Source organism: Lissotriton helveticus, chromosome 1_1, assembly GCF_964261635.1.
Source record: "Lissotriton helveticus chromosome 1_1, aLisHel1.1, whole genome shotgun sequence".
Lineage (NCBI taxonomy): Eukaryota > Metazoa > Chordata > Amphibia > Caudata > Salamandridae > Lissotriton > Lissotriton helveticus.
This window is the reverse complement of record NC_136057.1, coordinates 1,144,469,266-1,144,490,499: the sequence shown is the minus strand read 5'-3', so window position 1 is coordinate 1,144,490,499 and position 21,234 is coordinate 1,144,469,266.

The following is a 21,234-nucleotide window of genomic DNA, read 5'->3' as shown; positions in this document are numbered from 1 at the left end:
AGCTATTTCAGAGGTTCAGAGAAGATGTACAGTTGGTGTACCATGCCTTTAGATTTAATACAAATGACCATGTATTGGTTGTTCACATTATTTACATAAAACGTTCTAGGTAGAGGAGAGCATAAAGAGACAAATTAGTTAATCTCCAGTCACTACCTGGCACACTACACACTGGACCTATAGGAAGGGGTTATGTGTGATGGTGAGTCTGTTTTTGCAATCTTTAGTGACTCCTTGTAGCAGATGGACTAGAGTTATCACCAGGAGCTAGGAACAGCATTAAATTGTCTTATACATAATTGGCATAATTTACTTATACGCCCCTTGTAGAGTGGTATACATTAATCCCTGGACCTGTAAATCAAATGAGACCAATGGACATGCAGCACTTATTGTGCCATCCACTTAAGTAGCACATTAAAACATATCCCAGGCCTGCCACTGCAGCCGGAATGCAGTTTTAAACTGCCTTGTCGACTTGGCATTAAAACCCCTTTACCAAGCCTTAAACTCCCCTTTTTCTATAAACAGGACATCTATAATGTAGGTTCTGGGTAGGCCATGTGGCAGGGTGCTGTGCAATTAAAAGGTTGGCGAACAAAGAAAAACCAAAGGAAATGATGGACAGAGCGTTGACAATACAAACACTCACCCCCAGTCAACTGATCTGGGTTTAATCCATCAACGTTCTTTAGCTCACTCCGCCACCCCAGTTCAGACATGGACATATGCAAATCAGTCTGACCCTGTGCCTCATGGGAACAGTCCAGCCCGAACTGTCAAGCCATGTCTTCCCTGGACCGGAATCAAGCTTCCCAGGACCGGTTTCTGGCATTTCAGCCTTCTTCAGCCGGGCTTGCTTGAATCCAGTGGCAAAGTGAGCAAGGGACTCACGTCTGAGCATGCCCTGCCAACTTATGGCAAACAAAGAAAAACCAAAGGAAATGATGGACGGAGCATTGACAATACAAGCACTCACCCCCAGTCAACTGATCTGGGTTTAATCCATCACCGTTCTTTAGCCCACTCTGCCACCCCAGTTCAGACATGACCATATGCAAATCAGTCTGACCATGTGCCTCATGGGAACAGTCCAGCCCAAACTGCCAAGCCATGCCTTCCCTGGACCGGAAACAAGCTACAGAGGACCGGTTTCTGGCATTTCAGCCTTCTTCAGCCCGGTTTGCTTGAATCCAGTGGCAAAGTGAGCAAGGGACTCACGTCTGAGCATGCCCTGCCAACTTATGGCGAACAAGGAAAAACCAAAGGAAATGATGGACGGAGCATTGACAATACAAGCACTCACCCCCAGTCAACTGATCTGGGTTTAATCCATCACCGTTCTTTAGCCCACTCTGCCACCCCAGTTCAGACATGACCATATGCAAATCAGTCTGACCTTTCGTTTTTCTTTGTTCACCCTAAGTTGGCAGGGTATGCTCAGACGTGAGTCCCTTGCTCACTTTGCCACTGGAGTCAAGCAAGCCCGGCTAAAGACGGCTGTAATGCCAGAAACCGGTCCTGGGAAGCTTGATTCCGGTCCAGGGAAGACATGGCTTGGCAGTTCGGGCTGGACTGTTCCCATGAGGCACAGGGTCAGACTGATTTGCATATGGCCATGTCTGAACTGGGGTGGCTGAGTGAGCTAAAGAACGTTGATGGATTAAACCCAGATCAGTTGACTGGGGGTGAGTGTTTGTATTGTCAACGCTCCGTCCATCATCACCTTTGGTTTTTCTTTGTTCGCCCCAATTAAAAGGTTGGACATATACTTTTTAGGTTTACATTTCCTGGTAGTAAAAAATTTCCAAATTCATTGTTTACTACAGTGAGGCACACCATTCCCACAGGGAGACATTGGAGATTCCATATTACATTTAATATTTCCACCTAGAAGCAGGTAGGTATGTCATGTTTTTTGTCTTTGGGACTGCAATGAAAAACCCTACTTAATGCTAAAGTCGGGTTTTTATTACAGGGTAGACTGCCATGAAAGGGCAGACGGACATTGTAATCCCGACAGGGAAGCAGAGTCTGGCTCCGCTGCCATTTTGGGATTACAATTCCGCCTGCCGCATTGACGGCCTCCGTTAGCCCATCGGAAGCAGAGCGAAATTCCCCCATGGGTTTCCCTCTGACTGTCATGGTTTGCGGCGCGGGCCACTCATTGCCATCTACGCTTGCATGCACAGAAGCACCAAAATACTCACTTCCGGGCGAAGGTCCGACCCGGTCTAGTCTTGGACAGCCGGCCTGTGGATTCTGAAGCACTTCTGGGGGAAACGCTTAACCATCGCGTTTCCCGCCGGTTCAGGGCTTCGAATTCTATCCCTGAGGAAGTATCCTGTGTCACGGCTTGGATTGCAGCGCTGTTTCCTTCCAGCCATCTGAGCCGCGCTGGAGCGCTGTTTCCTTCCAGCCACCTGAGCCGCGCTGGAGCGCTGTTTCCTTCCAGCCGTCTGAGCCGCGCTGGAGCGCTGTTTGCCGGCTGTTGTCACCACGCGGCGCGGTCTACCACAGCTGGTAGACGCAGCGCTGAACTTTGCTTTTGGTTTGTTCCCTTTCGCACAGGAGCGCTTGCTTGCTTTTCGTTTCTACCACCAGGACCTTAGTCGCGCAGGAGCGCTGTGTGGCAAGGGGTAATAGCACAGGTGTGCGTTCAGTTTGGGTTTTTCTTTTCTTTTTTGAACATCGTGGTTTGAACCTTGAACACTGGTTCTCCCTCGCGCAGGAGCGCTGTTGGGAGAACAGTTCGGCTTACTAAGCCATGTGTATATAGTATTTGCTTGCTAAAGGATGCCACCAACCTAGAGGGTGAGTCCTGTTTATATTCACGCGCAGGAGCGCCTTCGTTTTCATTTCTGCTTGGTTGTCTCATGCTGGAGTGCCACCACATGGTTATCCTCATCAGAAGCTGATTAAGGCCATAGAATCACGGACATCTAAATCACTGGTGAGTTCACGTAAGGGTGCTTCTGTGTGTGCTTGGGTGGGCTACGTACGCAGTGGGAAGTGTAGTTCCTTCTGACATAGTTCTTTTCTGCTTCCCCAGCTGGCACCGAGACACCCGCAAGCTCCACACCCTATCAAGCCTCTGCATCCTGGCTCCCTTCCCTGCGTCCATCTCATCCCTGCTGGGTTCTTTCACTCCACGAGGGTCAGGTGGGTACAGGGGCGGGCGCTCTTGTCGTCTCTGCGGAATAGCTTCACAAGCAAAGGTAAGTCTTGTGGGGCACCCGACAGAATTCGAAGCCCACGATAACAATTCCGCCTAGACGACATGAGCGACCCAGAGGTTACCTTGCAAGACATAGCCGTCATGCTGGCTGCCATGCAGACCGAGAACCTTGCCTTGCGCCATGACATAACGGCCCTACAGGGCCAGATGGCAGCCGGGGTCACCAATCCTTGGGGTACCAATCCTAGCCCTAGAGTCAGACAAGAAGGCCTGTTGAGACAGCCTACGTTTACCTTTGGGGGGTCCTCTGCTGCCACCAACCAAGACACAGCCATTCAGGTTGTCACTCCCCATCCCGTACAGTTGGCACCACCCGAACGCTTCTATGGGGACAGTACTAAATAGGGAATATTCATCCACCAATGCCATTTGCATTTCATGGCTAGGATCGTGGCCTTTCCCGACGATGCATCCAAGGTCGCATACATACTGTCGTACATGGGCGGGGACGCTGCTCAGTGGTCCATTGCCTTGGTGGAGAACGACGATCCCATGCTCAACCATCTGCCAACATTCAAGGAAGCTATGCGGCGGATGTTCGCTCGCCACACCTTTGTGTAAGCCGCCGACAATGAACTGCTCAGCCTGAGACAAGACAACTAAGACCTGCTTCATTACATCACCATGTTCAGCAGGCTTGTTATCGAGGCCCACTGGCCTGAGGATAAGAAAGTATCTGTGTTCTATCGAGGATTACGTGATGACTTGAAGGACCTCATCTCGCAGTATCCCGATCCACCTGAAGAAATCGGTCCTTTCATCGACATGGTGGTAAAAATGAACTTCCGACTGCATGAAAGAAAGACAGACAAGGGGAAAGGCAGGGACAACCGTCTCTTGTCCTTCGGGGACAAGGGCTTCGAGAAGGCCAAAGAAGAATCCGCTCCCCAGGGTGAAGCGTCCGAACCCATGCAGATCGGCGGAATAGGAGGGCCCTTGACCAGTCAAGAAAGGGAAAAAAGGAGGAAGCAGAACCAGTGCCTGTACTGCGGCAAAAGCGGACACTTCGTAAGGGAATGCCCAGCGAAACCAACGAGACCTCGGGGCAGAAGGCCTTTTGCCTTACCCGTGACCAAGGGCGACAAGGCGGGACCGAAACAACCCAGTAGACAAGGGGATCCGTCCACTGGGTTCATCTTCTTGTACATCAGCGGTCCCTGCAGTACATGACGGTAGCCGTCATGTCGGCATAAGAGTGTCCTTAAGGAATCTGGCGGGCAGGACATGGATGGTAACCGCCATGTTGGATTCCGGGGCGACAGGTTGCTTCATCGATACAGCGTTTTCCCGTGCCTTGGGCATTGAGACTGTGTCGAAGGCCCAACCTGAACCCGTGAAGGCTGTGGATGGAACAGACCTGACTTCCGGCCCCATCCGACACCGAACAGAGAACATGACTATGTCCTTGTCTAACAACCACGCCGAGTCCATCAGTTTCGACGTCATCGACGCTCCTCAGTTCAAGGTGATATTGGGGTTGCCGTGGTTGGTGAAGCACAATCCCCGCATCAACTGGGTGTCCCAAACCCTACACCTTGAATCGGAACGCTGCTGTAGCACCTGGTATGCAAAGGACAACCTGCTAGGAGCTCGCTCCATACAAGCATGCACGTTGCCTGTTCAAGGCATGGGGATAGTTTCCCAAGCAGACATACCGAAAGAATATCTGGACCTAGACGAGGTGTTCGACAAGAAGGGGGCCAACACGCTGCCACCCCATCGGTCGTTCGACTGCCGCATTGACCTGATTCCCGGCTCCACGTTGCCATGCAGCAGGATTTATTCGCTCACGGAAAAGGAGAACATCCACCTCCGCTCCTATCTGGACGAATACCTAGACAACGGATTTATTCGTCACTCCAGATCTCCGGTTTCCTCTCCTCTTTTCTTCGTATCGAAGAAGGAAGGGGATCTGAGGACATGCATAGACTTTCGCGCGATGAACACCATCACCATGAAAAATCGGTACCCGCTGTCGCTGATCTCCAATCTCTTGGACCAGGTCAAAAACGCCTCCATCTACATGAAACTGGACCTACGGGGTGCTTACCATCTTGTCAGAGTCCGGAAGGGAGACGAATGGAAGACCGCCTTCCGGACAAAGTTCGGCCTGTTCGAGTACCAGGTCATGCCTTTCGGACTCTGTAATGCCCCCGCAGCGTTCCAGTTCTTCATCGACGAGGTGTTGAGGGACTTCATCGACATCTTCTGTATCGTCTACATAGACGACATCTTGATATACTCACAGACCACCGCAGAACACGTTCAGCACGTGCGTTCCGTCCTACAACGGTTGGAGAAACACCGTTTGTACGTGAAATTGGAGAAGAGCGTTTTTCACGTCACATCTGTTGAGTTCCTGGGGCACATCATCACTCCGGCTGGCATCCAAATGGACAACAAGAAAGTGGAAGCCATCCTATCCTGGCCTACCCCGGAGTCCGTGAAAGGAGTCCAATGGTTCCTCGGGTTTTCCAACTACTACCGACGTTTCATCACAGGGTTCTCCGAGATGGTGGCACCCATCACATGCTTGTTGCGCAAGGGGGTACGGTTTGGTTGGGACTAAAAATCAGACGACGCCTTCCAGGAACTAAAGAGGCGTTTTACCGTAGCCCCGGTCCTGATACACCCTGACACCGAACGACCCTTCATCGTGGAGGCAGACGCCTCGAAGGACGCCATAGGAGGAGTGCTGTCACAACGGAGCACCAGCACAGGACTATTGCATCCGGTGGCCTTTTATTCCAAGAAGCTCCTGCCCGCTGAACGCAACTACACCGTGTCAGACCGGGAGCTCCTGGCCATCAAAACAGCGTTCGAGGAATGGCGCCACTTCCTGAAAGACGCCAAACACACAGTGTCCATCTACACAGACCACAGAAACCTCCAGTTTCTACGATCAGCACATGCTCTCACAGCCCGACAGCTTCGATGGACCCTGTTTCTCAATGAGTATGACTTCATGATCACATTCCGGCCAGGGAAAGACAACGCCAAAGTGGATGCTCTGTCGCGTCTTGAGGAGTCCGACGAAGAGGACGAAAGCCTCGAGCCGGTCCCCATAATACCAGAAAAACACTTCCAGGGCATAGCCGCATCGACGAAACTAGACCTGAAGCAGGCCGACCAAAAGGTCCCGGATGAAGACAACGAAGGCTTGACACTGGTGAACGGATCGCAGTACAGGGGAGAACAATTGTACCTTCCAGAGGCGCCTGAACAGAAAAAAGACCTCGGCCTGTGCCATGATCATGTCCTCGCCGGCCATCCTGGCTACCACAAAACACTTGATCTCGTACGGAGACGGTTCTGGTGGCCAGCATTGGTAACCGACACGAGAAACCATGTGACGGACTGTGCCGTTTGTCTGCTTGGCAAGAACAGATCAGAGCCCCCTGTTGGCTTTCTGCGTTCCATTCCCGTTCCACCGTATCCGTGGCACACCATCTCCATGGATTTCGTGGTCGAACTCCCTCTCACCAAGACGGGGCACACCACGGTTCTCACCATAGTGGACCACCTCTCCAAGATGGCACGTTTCGTACCCTTAGTGAAACTGCCCTCCTCAGCGGAACTAGCCTTGATCTTCGTGCAGGAAGTGGTTCGACTCCACAGCATTCCGTCCGTGGTCATAACGGATCGGGGCCCACAGTTTGTGTCCCGCTTCCGGAAAGAGGTATGCAGGATCCTCGAGATGGACGTACGCCTGTCCTCAGCGTACCACCCCGAGACCGATGGTCAGGCCAAAAGAACTAACCACACCATGGAGCAGTACCTCCGCTGTTTGCTGCTTACGGTGAGAGGGAATGGTCAGAAGTCATTTGGATGGCGGAATACGCATATAACAACAGCAAACACTCGGCCATTGGCATGACTCCTTTCTTTTGCCTCCACGGACGTCACCCTCGCACCTCAGCCTGGGAGGACACCCGAGACAGCCGGTTACCCACGGTGCGGTCTTATCATGATTCACTGCGCACACTCTGGCAGCAAGCGCGGTTCGAACTGGCCAAGGCTAAGGACACCTACAAGGAACATGCTGACGCCCATAGACAGAAAGAACCCGCATACCGCTCGGGTGACAAGGTGTGGCTTTCCATCCGGCACCTCAATGTGCATGGCCCCAAGAAGTTGTTGCCTCGTTATGTGGGTCCCTTTGTCATCGAGAAGGTGGTCAACCCTGTGGCCACGAGGCTCTCGCTTCCTCCGCACATGAGGATCCATCCGGTCTTCCACGTCTCCCTTCTGCGTGCTGTCCGTTCTGGCGGCTCTGTTCCCTCTCCTCCTTCTCCGGTGGTGGTGGAGGACCATGTTGAGTATGAGGTCAGGGCTATCTTGGGGTCTCGTCGTACCAGGGGTAAGCTGTTCTACCTGGTGGACTGGAAAGGGTACGTTCCCGATGAGCGGTCCTGGGAACCCTTGTCCCATGTGCGCCATGCTCCTGTTTTGGTCCGTGCTTTTCATCTGAGTCACCCTCTGAGCCCTCGCCCTGCCTCTCCTTTCTGGTTTCCGGGGGGGTTGGGGGGTTCTGCTCTAGGGGGGGGTGCTGTCATGGTTTGCGGCGTGGGCCACTCATTGCCATCCCCGCTTGCATGCACAGAAGCACCAAAATACTCACTTCCGGGCGAAGGTCCGACCCGGTCTAGTCTTGGACAGCCGGCCTGTGGATTCTGAAGCACTTCCGGGGGAAAAACGCTTAACCATCGTGTTTCCCGCCGGTTCAGGGCTTCGAATTCTATCCCTGAGGAAGTATCCTGTGTCACGGCTTGGATTGCAGCGCTGTTTCCTTCCAGCCATCTGAGCCGCGCTGGAGCGCTGTTTCCTTCCAGCCATCTGAGCCGCGCTGGAGCGCTGTTTCCTTCCAGCCGTCTGAGCCGTGCTGGAGCGCTGTTTGCCGGCTGTTGTCACCGCGCGGCGCGGTCTACCACAGCTGGTAGACGCAGCGCTGAACTTTGCTTTTGGTTTGTTCCCTTTCACGCAGGAGCGCTTGCTTGCTTTTCGTTTCTACCACCAGGACCTTAGTCGCGCAGGAGCGCTGTGTGGCAAGGGGTAATAGCACAGGTGTGCGTTCAGTTTGGGTTTTTCTTTTCTTTTTTGAACATCGTGGTTTGAACCTTGAACACTGGTAATCCCTCGCGCAGGAGCGCTGCTGGGAGAACAGTTCGGCTTACTAAGCCATGTGTATATAGTATTTGCTTGCTAAAGGATGCCACCAACCTAGAGGCTGAGTCCTGTTTATATTCACGCGCAGGAGCGCCTTCGTTTTCATTTCTGCTTGGTTGTCTCATGCTGGAGTGCCACCACCTGGTTATCCTCATCAGAAGCTGATTAAGGCCATAGAATCACGGACATCTAAATCACTGGTGAGTTCACGGAAGGGTGCTTCTGTGTGTGCTTGGGTGGGCTACGTAGGCAGTGGGAAGGGTAGTTCCTTCTGACATAGTTCTTTTCTGCTTCCCCAGCTGGCACCGAGACACCCGCAAGCTCCACACCCTATCAAGCCTCTGCATCCTGGCTCCCTTCCCTGCGTCCATCTCATCCCTGCTGGGTTCTTTCACTCCACGAGGGTCAGGTGGGTACAGGGGCGGGCGCTCTTGTCGTCTCTGTGGAATAGCTTCACAAGCAAAGGTAAGTCTTGTGGGGCACCCGACAATGACTGCCAATATCATAATACAGAGGTTGGACGGAAACCTAAGATGTCTGGCGGAAAGTCTCTGATGATCTGTTGGATGAATTTCCGCCCGACATCATGATAAGGGCCTCTATATTTAACAACACTAAAAACAATATTCTTATCTGCAATATTCCTGTTGATGACATTTTTAACATTGCCATATACTTGCAATGATAATCTGGAAACACAATATTTTAAACTCAATATTTTGGCCAAACACCCCAGATCAGAGGTTCACGTCAGGTTTACAGTTGCAGAATATTTACTTACTCCCATTGCAAATTATTCCTCGCAACCGTTCATGATGTAATTGACTCTTGGCTTTCTCTCACTTTGTACACTTAACCATTCATTATGTCACCTTTGTTGTTTTTCTTTATCCCAGTTCCCCCTCAGGTTAGTGCTTGCTCTTTCCCTTCAAGACTTGTTATCTTATCTTGGTCATTGTTGTTTGTCCTACCACTCATCTGTGCTGAGTTTGAGTTTTCTGTTGTTTGGCATCCTGAAAATAAACACTGGTTTTCTGGTTGATGTTTGGTCTCAGTGCCACATATCAGACTACTAACAAATGTGAGTACATGCGAGGTGTTCTAAACACAACAACACCTCAGCAACTGCGCCTGTGTCTTCTCTTCCTCCCCCCCATTTTCCACTCCTTTCTTTAGTGAGGTATTTAAGTCCTCAGAGCTTCAGAGAGACTAAGGTAAACCAGGGATTCTCAGTGTATCTAGAACTGCAGAACAGGCTCATGCTGGAATTCAGAACTTTCTTTAAAATCTGTTGTATATGAGAGGGTAGCAAAATCACCCAACCTTCAGAGGGCGGCAACCAACATGATTTTCATATTGCTTAGAAGGATCATCCTGTAACCTCAGTTACAACAATTTGGTACCAGATTATTGCTTGATGAGACTAGATAACTGTGACATAGCCTGTGCCAGAGGTCCACAGTTAGATATTTTGAAACTCTAGAGGTTGCATAACTCAGCAGCTATACTTTGTTTACTCTCAATTAAATCTTTTGAAAACACTGCAACCCTTTTCAGCCTACAATGTCTCAGGGTGGTTTACAGAATGAAGTTTAAACTTCTGAGCACCTCCTTCAAAGTGTGGATGGGCAATGGTACAAACGTTTCCTAAACTACTCGCTTAGCTGTACCCAGGGATGTAGCACAGCAAGCCTGTTCACATAAATATACATTCACAGTAAGACCCATGAATCCAAATTCTGCGTGCTTACATCTGGAAATGCTTGGTTCCCATACATGACAGATAAACTAATTGTGACAGTATTCTGGAAAGACATTCAGAACATCAGTCCTCTTCAAAGAGTACTTCCCATCTCACCTTAAAATTAAACCTGGGTGAAATTTAAATTATGCCAGCATAATTCACATCATTTTGGGAACTTTGTGTTATACGTGTAATGTGTAATAATATGCCACTTTGCATAAGTGCTTACCCTTTGCGATAAAAAGTGACATCAAATGCACCATTTACAATGAAAAATTACTACAGACATAGAACATCAGACCACAAGTGGCTGTTGTTTGGGGTGCTTTTGTTTTTGCACTATTTTTTTTATCACAAAATATCTCCTTGCTTCAAAAATTGACATGAGGACACAATTCATGCCAAAATGTCGCACAAAATGATGGATTAGCACTTCACGCAGTTACGCATAAATTCACAATATTTTGACGACATTCTGTACACTTAGGTGAAAGCAGATTACCCCAATTTTGCACACATCTAAACTAACCTACAGGAGCTACTCACATCTCTGAAAAGGGTCGAGCCCCACTGGCTGCCATTTGACCCCCACAGAAGATTAGATCTGAATTGCAATGGTAATCTTTGATTCTATGCTGCCTTTGACCTTACGTCGTTTAGGAAAGGATTGATTTTCTCAAACCCTGCCTTGTAAGCTGCTATCAGTGCTATAAAGTGGCTCCTGGTCACAAACCAGAACTTAATAAAACAAACATTCTTAAGTTACTAGGAAGGTGGATTCAACTGAAAAGATAATCCCTGAGGGACATGGCTTCATCTGACTGTAGTAAAATCCATGTAATGTTACAGTTAAATGCTGTGCTTTTAGATGTCCCTTTGATAACTCTTTCATGACTTTGTATTCTGTAATGCAAAACCTACATTTCCTTTTGTAGCATACGAAAAATTTGTTGCAAGTTTAAGGATAACAAAATAAGAACATTTTGGCAAACAAGTCTTTCTAAAGGCTTATCTATTGATAAGGTACTGGTGCACCAAGTTTAATATCTCTAAAAATTGGAATCTGTACTGCATGCACATTTACATAAACCACTGCCAACAACGTGTATGGAAAGCACTGCCAACCCTTGGTTGAAGTCTGTAAATCAACAGTAAAAGAAGACCAGGCCTTCTTATTGGACAGGTTGGAAGATGCACTCTATTCTAGTGTAATTTTTAGGTCGAGCCTTCCAGACAGCAAAGGTGTGTGGTTAAAAAAGCTACATAGTCAGCTTACCAAAAACTCTGGGGCTTATTTATGAGCCCTGCGATACAAAAGGGGATGATGGACGGAGCGTTTGAGCAAATCAAACACTCACCTCCAGTCAACTGATCTGGGTTTAATCCATCACCATTCTTTAGCCCACTCAGCCACCCCATTTCAGACATGGCCATATGCAAACCAGTCTGACCCTGTGCCTCATAGGAACAGTCCAGCCCGAACTGCCAAGCCATGTCTTCCATGGACCGGAAACAAGCATCCTGGAACCGGTTTCGGATTCATAATCCTCATCAGCCAGGCTATCTTGAATCCAGTGGCCAAGTGAGCAAGGGACTCACGTCTGAGCATACCCTGCCACACTTAGGGCGAACAAAGCGATACAAAAGGGGATGATGGACAGAGCGTTTGAGCAAATCAAACACTCACCCCCAGTCAACTGATCTGGGTTTAATCCATCACCATTCTTTAGCCCACTCAGCCACCCCATTTCAGACATGGCCATATGCAAATCAGTCTGACCCTGTGCCTCATAGGAACAGTCCAGCCCGAACTGCCAAGCCATGTCTTCCATGGACCGGAAACAAGCATCCTGGGACCGGTTTCGGATTCATAATCCTCAACAGCCAGGCTATCTTGAATCCAGTGGCCAAGTGAGCAAGGGACTCACGTCTGAGCATACCCTGCCACACTTAGGGCGAACAAAGCAATACAAAAGGGGATGATGAACGGAGCGTTTGAGCAAATCAAACACCCACCCCCAGTCAACTGATCTGGGTTTAATCCATCACCATTCTTTAGCGCACTCAGCCACCCCATTTCAGACATGGCCATATGCAAATCACTCTGACCCTGTGCCTCTTAGGAACAGTCCAGCCCGAACTGCCAAGCCATGTCTTCCATGGACCAGAAACAAGCATCCTGGGACCGGTTTCGGATTCATAATCCTCATCAGCCAGGCTATCTTGAATCCAGTGGCCAAGTGAGCAAGGGACTCACGTCTGAGCATACCCTGCCACACTTAGGGCAAACAAAGCGATACAAAAGGGGATGATGGACGGAGCGTTGGAGCAAATCAAACACTCATCCCCAGTCAACTGATCTGGGTTTAATCCATCACCATTCTTTAGCCCACTCAGCCACCCCATTTCAGACATGGCCATATGCAAATCAGTCTGACCCTGTGCCTCATAGGAACAGTCCAGCCCGAACTGCCAAGCCATGTCTTCCATGGACCGGAAACAAGCATCCTGGGACCGGTTTCGGATTCATAATCCTCATCAGCCAGGCTATCTTGAATCCAGTGACCAAGTGAGCAAGGGACTCACGTCTGAGCATACCCTGCCACACTTAGGGCGAACAAAGCGATACAAAAGGGGATGATGGACGGAGCGTTTGAGCAAATCAAACACTCACCCCCAGTCAACTGATCTGGGTTTAATCCATCACCATTCTTTAGCGCACTCAGCCACCCCATTTCAGACATGGCCATATGCAAATCAGTCTGACCCTGTGCCTCATAGGAACAGTCCAAATCGAACTGCCAAGCCATGTCTTCCATGGACCGGAAACAAGCATCCTGGGACCGGTTTCGGATTCATAATCCTCATCAGCCAGGCTATCTTGAATCCAGTGGCCAAGTGAGCAAGGGACTCACGTCTGAGCATACCCTGCCACACTTAGGGCGAACAAAGCGATACAAAAGGGGATGATGGATGGAGCGTTTGAGCAAATCAAACACCCACCCCCAGTCAACTGATCTGGGTTTAATCCATCACCATTCATGAGCCCTTGCATCACTTTCATGCTTCCTGTGTGTCACTTTTTGTGATGCACCGGCGGCGTACAAAGTGCACCTTGTTGCACCCTATTTACAAAGCGAAGCATCTAGGCAGATGCATAACTTTGTAAACCCCTGTGCCACTTTCTAACTGCACCAGGTGTAATGTATGCAGGGTGGGCATTCTGCCGCAAAAAGCCTCGTAGAAGGGGCGCATTGAAATCTATGAGATTTCAACGCGCCGTTACTAGGACGCTATTGCGTCAATTTCTTATGCCTGCCTCACAGCAGGCGTAAGACTGATGCAGGCCCTTTCACATGGGGCTTGCCCCTTGAGAAAGGACACATTGCTGGATTTGCATCACTTTTGTGTCTACAGATACATCAGAAATACTGACGTATCTGTAACTCCTTCCGACATGTTGCATCATAAAGTAAATATGACCCATCCATCATGTCGCAAGAGGACGCACTGAGAAGTGACGCATCGCTGTTTTCACACAGCGATGCATCACTTCTCATAAATGGTACCCTTAATGTTCTTAAACCCACCCAGTACTTACTATTGATTGCCTTTTTGATGTTTCTTATTTGAAAGGATTGCATTACCCATCTTGAGCTTGTCTCTTCCATGCCACATGGCCTTTTTTCTTGGGCCCTTCCATTCCATTCCATTACTCACTGCAATTCTGAACAGCATAAACAAAAGGAAATTGCAAAGCAAAGAGGTCTCAAAGGTGAGACCTATTGGCTTTGCCACTGCTTGTTTTTTCAGGATTTAAGTGTTCAAAGTCCCTCCTGCTATTTTACACTCCATCTACTGAACTGGTACAGCATGCTCCTTACGCTGGGTCGGCTTGCTCCTCTCCCAATGTATTATACTTTAAATTATAAATGAACCTCTCTGTACAATTTATAGCCGTTTCATGTCTGTTTTCTACATCAAGTAGAACTCACATCAATACACGTCACCCGCATAAAAAGTTCTCTGCCAGCAAGGGCAAGCCATTGACTTGCACACAAAGTCTTACGGAAAATCTCTATTACCACAAATCAAGAACCTTAAACTCCAACTCAACCTCCATTCAAGGAGCACGATGCCCCCGATCAGAGCACGTTGACAAAACCTAACAGGAGCGCTGCATTGTAAAAAGAAGTGCCCTTGCGATAGATTTTCGTGGGTACATCAAGAAGTTGTGCTGGGTTGACAGTGCATAACGTTCGAAAGACATTGTAATAGTTTACTATAGCACCAAAGAGTGGACTACTGAGGGAGTTACAACTTGTGCACTTATTTCTCGAGAGCTCATTAACTCGGTGAATGACACGGTAGGTAATACGATGACGTTGATGACACAGGTCATGAGCAATGGGAGGCCGAGAGACAACCCTCCATGTTGGAAGGATCAGCATACCAATTGATGGCGAAAAATGACAATTACAGCGACAAATATTTTATGCTCGTTTTCTCAGATTTTACTTAGCACCTTACTCCATTCTCAACTAATCTATGTATGTATTTATATTTTTAAAATTTACTGCTTGTTATTTTGTTAACTTTGTAGCAGGTTGTGCCCTGCAGGGGCGTAGCAGCAGGGGGGTCTATGGAGTGGGACACCGCCTAAATAATTACTTAGTTGGTCTTCACTGGAAGTGAGGCCCGGTTCCAAGAATTTGTATTTGGGTGGGCCAATGCGGGCCCAATTTATAACAGTTCTGAAGGTAGACTACAAGTCCTAGAGTTACACATGGACATCGATTCACCAAAATGCCAGGGGTATCGGAAATGACATCACACATCATTGTCCCTAATGACATCACAAGAAGTGACATCATATGGCCATTGGCTCTCAATTTTCCTACGAAGTGATGTCACATGACCTTAACTCTTATAACATCACAATAACTGACATCGTTGAAGTTATAAAAAAAAAGCCATAATAAAACATGACTAATACAATAACAGAACGTTAAAAAAATGTGTTTTAGATACCACTTGTATTAGGGTGCTGAAGTCATATGAAAGGAGATTATTAATCGTTTTTCATGAACAATTCTGCTTTCATCTGAGGAGGATAATTCCACATTTATTCTTAGATAATGGTTGGACATTTATGATTCCCTTGTGGCTGCTTATGCAATGAGGCATGCACTGTCACTATGGGGATATTATAATGTATGCCACATCCTAGAGGATAATACTGTGTGCATCATAAAATCCATCTAAAATACATAAACACCTTCAGAATCCACACAGGGAAAAAGCTGGGTCTGGTGAACTAATGCATCCACTGTAGGGGCCTTTGTTTGACCACATGGTCAAAGGTTCAAGTCCAGGCAGGCCCACTCAACCTATCATCCGTCTGAAGTAAATAAAATGAGTACCATTGAGTTAGGTAACAATAAACATCGGTTATTCAGTGCCAAGATACTTTTGGGTGAACGTGAATTCCTTACTATTAAATACAGTAAAAACAGATGGAGACGTCATAGTACTAATGTATACATACAATTGTATTCATAGTTCTATCTCTTAACCCCTTCGCTGCGGCGGCAATTCCGCCGCAGCGCTAGGGGGGCGGGGGGGCCGAGCGGCGCTCGCATGCTCATGACGGAGCCGCTCCGTCACGAGCCGCGGTTGAGCTGTGCTCATGACGGAGCCGTTCCGTCACGGCCCCGCCCGCTCAATAGAACGCGCCGCGCAGGCGCGGCGGCAGGGCCATGACGGAACCGCTCCGTCATGAGCACAGCTCAGCCGATGCTCATGACGGAGCGGCTCCGTCATGAGCATGGGAGGGGTTAAAAACTACAGCAAATAGCCAGCATTTTCTTTTGGAAAGGTGACAACTCAACCCCAAATTGATTAATAATGTAAACAAAGGGAAAACGCAGCACACTGTTTGGCCGTTCTCATGGCCTCTTCTGCTGACTGGGCGGGCCAAAGGTCATGTTTGGGTGGGCCTGGCCTACCAGCTTGAACCGGGCCTGCTGGTAGTGTCAGTCGGATCGGCTGCCTGCAGCCACAGTGGTATCAAGTCACTGTTGCTGCAGACTCAGTAGATGTGGGCAAGCCAACATATTGTCAGGGAGAGTCGAGTTAGAACCGAGCCAAGGGTCAGACATGGCTATAAAAGCCAGTGCACAAATAGAGACATGAAAATATTTGCCATGTAAATCATACAACACAGATCATGTACAAATGTGCTAAAGTCGCATTAAAAATATTTTTTTAACATGCGGATGCGTTTCTCCTTAGTTTTTTAGATTACACCACTGCACCACAGCATTTATCAATGAAATCGTTTTAAAAACTAAACTTGGAAACAATCATGCCTCCACCTGCCCTGACAACAATGCCACTACTATATTTGGAGGTAAGTAGGTTGCCATGTGTACCCAATATGTGGCCAAGATTATTATAGAAGGAGCTCAAATGTAATCTTGTGTTTTGTACAGCGCCTTTCCTCAGTTTACACACATTGGAAGTCACGATCATTTGTGATAATGAAGAAAAAGGAGTCTTTGTGAAATACAATATTTGCCTAGGATCACATATTTTTTCAAGTGGGGATGCCGGGACTCACTTCACATTATGCACTTCAGCAACTAGATGGGTATGTGTCATAATCTTATTATGCAGGTCTTAAATTCACATCCTTTACAGGCAAAAACAATGCTCAAATTTCCGACAAGGACAGTAGAAATCCTTGAGGTAGTCCATAACAGTGATGCAGTCCCTTTTTACATTACATTTTAACTTTATCTTGCATTCCCTAAGACTATTTGTATTTTTCCATAAGTTGTGTTTCTGAAATTATTTCATGCAACAAATGTCATTTTTATGTTTTTATGTGAACAGAATCGGTTCTAGGCACCTGGGTGAGTTTTGGTTGTGGGTGAGTGTTTCTGACGGGACATGAGTAAGATCTCTGGTGACTAGTCTCAGAAGGCAGTGTGAATTTCCAACAGTGCTTGTCAGTGTGTCATAAAGGTGTTTATACTTCATGCAGATGCAATTTGAGCAGATAAAAGAATGATAGGTAGCCCTTAACGTATTCAAGGGAATTGAGGTATAAGTACCTAAATGCAAATTGATCCCCTTGATCAAAACTTAAACTCTTAGCAAGCAATTAAACATACAAAAACATTTGCTATGAAACCAGATATATAAAAAAGTTACACTTTATTTATCGTACCTAATGTTCTGGTACTTCTATTAAAATTACACACAAATATGCTTAAACATTCGTACAATAATTCAAATTGCTAAAAACAGAATACACCAAAACAATTTTTATCTTAAAAAACGAATACATCATAATTATGACCAGCATAATTAGGACAGACAGAAATGTGTTAGACATAGAAATTGCTCAATACATTCGTACATCCAATGTCCTATATTACCACTTAGCCATTACTTAGTGGGATCGAAAAGCCATTGACCTCTATCTGCACCCTGTACAGAACGTATATTATGTACCATGTATATGTAAAGGTGCCACTCGAACTTTCTGTCTCATTGTAATTCACAGAAATCCTCAGTTTTTGCCTAATAGCCCTGTTTTGTTCCTTTCTTCTTTAATTATTATTATTATTATTAATTGTGTTTTGTTAAGCGCAAACAACCTGGAGGCCTCGTAGCGCTGAGTATAGTCTGACTAGTGTGAGCTGAAAAGACCAAGATTAGATAAAAAGAAGAGTTTTCAGTTCCTTCCGGAATTTCAGAAGGTTAGATTCGCTGCGTAGGGTAGTAGGCAAGGAGTTCCAAGCCTTGGCGGCGTTCCAGGAGAAAGAGCGCCCGCCCCATCTGGTACGTTTGATTTTGTTCATGGTGGCCAGGAATGCTGTGCTAGATCGCAGTGATCTGTGGGGGAGGTAAGGGGTCGCTAAAGAACAGATCATTGCTGGTGCGGTCTTCCACATGGCCTTGTGCATAATGCACATAGATTTGAACAATACTCTGGCCTTGATGGGAAGCCAGTGAAGTTTCTTCAAAGCCGCTGCGCCTGATTCTCGCCGGTTAAGGCCCAGCAAAAGGCGGGCTGCCACATTTTGAGTAACCTGGAGCTTCCTTGTTGTAGAGGCAGGAGCCCCGAGGTATAAGGAATTCCCGTAGTCCAGGCGGGACTGTAATTATCTGTATATGCTTAGGTGCAGGCTTGTGTTGTTGAATTGTTGAAGGAATTTGTTGTTTTCTCCATTTTTGATCAAGTAAAGAGTGAGACCTCTGTCTGGCTGGACATGTCAAAACGAATATAGATCAATTTTGTCTATATTTATTGTTCTTCTCATAATATGTGCATGGGACCACTGTTGTCTAAATTATTATGTTCCCCGAGGACCTGTGCTGACTCATTGGGGCTCCCTTGTTGTTTGTAAACATGTTCTGGTATAGGCCACAATAATTCTCAGAGCATTTGGATGACCATTGTATTGAGCACGGCTTGCCCTTAACCCTAATGGGCTCGCATAAAGCATTATTTTGGTATGTAACTTGGGGTCAAAGTAGGCCATTCCAGTTGCATTCTATATCGCATGTTTAATATCTTTGAAACGCTGGTCACATTCCAGAGACCAATGAATCGGTATATTTCGATTTATCAAGTCTCTCAATCGGGCACTCACTGTAGCAAAGTTGCAAATGTATGTTGATCAATAATTGGCCATGCCTAAAAAGGATCGCAGCATGGTAACATCCTCAGGGGGAGGGCAAGTGGATGACAGTGCTTGCACCTTGTCTGATTCTGGAGTCATTACCCCATCAGAGAATATGTGTCCAAAAACTTGAGTTTGGTTTTGGGAAACTCACACTGTGCAGCTTTCAGAGTGAACCCGCATCAGCAATTAACTGGCACGCTTGTGTAAGTGCTTTGTCGTGTTCTTTCTGTGATCGCCCAAAAACCAGTATGTTATCACTGTAATTCAAAGCATATGTAACAGGTTGGAGTTCTCAGCGTATAACATCCTGAAATATCTCAGCACCCGAAGATACTCCAAAACTCAGTATCTTATAGCTGAACAAACCAACATGAGTTGAAAAAGTAGTAATGTAACTGAAATTCCCCCTCAGCTCAAGTTTATGTTATCCCTTCTTTAGGTCAAGATGGGAAAACACTTTGGTTCCATTCAATTGCATGATCATGTCCTATATGTGTGGACCAGGGTATCTCTCCCTCTCAATGCATTTGCCTTGCGCATATCAACTCAAATGCGCACCACTCTGAAACTCTCCTTTTTTGGTACTTCTACTGCTATGGGTGAAACCCATGGTGTAGTGCCTTTGGAGTGTTCAATACATTCATGTTTTAAGAGTGCTTCTAACTCTTTCTCTAAGTCGTCCTGTAGATGAAAAGCAACTTCTCAGTGCAGATGAATAACATGGTGAATGTTTTCATTGATATGAAGCTGTACTTTCAATTTCTTGAGTTTTCCCACGCCATGCAACAATGACAGGACTGAGCACAGAGGTTGTATTTAAGGGATATCAACCCTATGTTAGTAGCGGTGGTAAAACTTAGCAAACACTTGCCAAAGTCCCTATAGAACATGAACAGTGGCTCACATGAATGTCTTTTGGTGCTGCATTGTCGCTGGTAACAACCCTTGGCTTTGCAATGGCTCAGAATCAGCCGAGGGACATACCTTTGTGCCTGATGGAGTGAGTCGAGGCACAGGATATGTTGAACTTTCCCACTGGCATGATGTTATTCAATGCACCATTGTCTATTATGAAAGTGATTGGGTAATCATTCACTTTCAATGTGATTTTGGGACAGTGTCCAAATGAAGTTTGCCGCTTTGTTTGGAAAGCTTTTTTGAACTGAGATCTTCTTTACAGGCAGCTAACCTCACATGTGCACACTGTCCTTTGGTAGATATCAGTGCACACCCATATTTTTCACTGGTACTCGATAGTGAAGTTGAAGATCCTTTATGCAATGAGCTTGACAATGATTGATTTTGCCTGGTTTCTTCTTGTCATAGTTGATGTTGCTTTTTGATTTTAGGAGCATGGCGAGAGTTTCTGGAATGTTCTCTCATCCATCTTTTTTAGCCGTAGTAACTCACTTGATTTTTCTTTAGCTCGGCACACAGTTATGAAATGGTTCTCTATCCCACATCCTTTGCAGACGCCATATGGCCAGACATGTACCTTCATGGGGAAACAAAAATCTGCATTGTAAGTATAACTTTGTTATCTTTGAAGGTGTCGACTTACATGTATCTTGTTTATGCTTGCTTTTCACAGTAAATGCCGATTCATTGTGTGCAATTCCTGCTTCCATGTCAGCAGCTTGTCACTCAGATTGTTCTTCTGCTCTCTCAGCATTTCTTCTAGACTGTGAATTTCTTTCAGCATGTGCCTTTTAAACAAATCTGAAAGGCAGTCATCAATGACTGTGAGGCGCATGGCTTATTCATCGGTGAAGTCACAGAACCTGCAATATTTAATGAGTGACTCAAGTCTTTCAAGAAACTTGTCCCTAGTTTCACCAAACTGTTGTCATGCTTGGTTGAAGATATATATTTCACAGTTGACCTTCAACATTCGATTGGGCTTGGCCTCCAATGCTTCTTTTACCTTTTGATGCAATTTTACAACAGTCTGTGAGATTTTGTTTAGCGCTTCTTTCATGCCATCAACTGACATGCCATCACCATCAAATATTTGATGATTTTCTTGTCATCTTCTTCCTCCAGTGCATCTATGAAGTCATTGAATGTTTCGATTCACGTAGCACACCTGGCCATAATGTTCTGCTACTTAGAGGTGGCAAAAGGTGATGGTGACTTCAGGAATACAGCTGCATTGTTTTTCACGCCCACTTCTGTCACCATTGTGTTGGCACATGCCCTTCAGGCGATCGCGTTGCAGCTGGCCCTGACAATTTCTGCAAGCAGAAGTTGCCTTCAATGCATGTGTCCCAATATTCCTCAATCACCCTGGATGGTGAGTAGGTTCTCCATCTCTTGTACCATACTGATGTTAACGCGGGATTTCTGGTCTATAGTTATTATTCCAGATCCCAATTCAGGTCGACTAA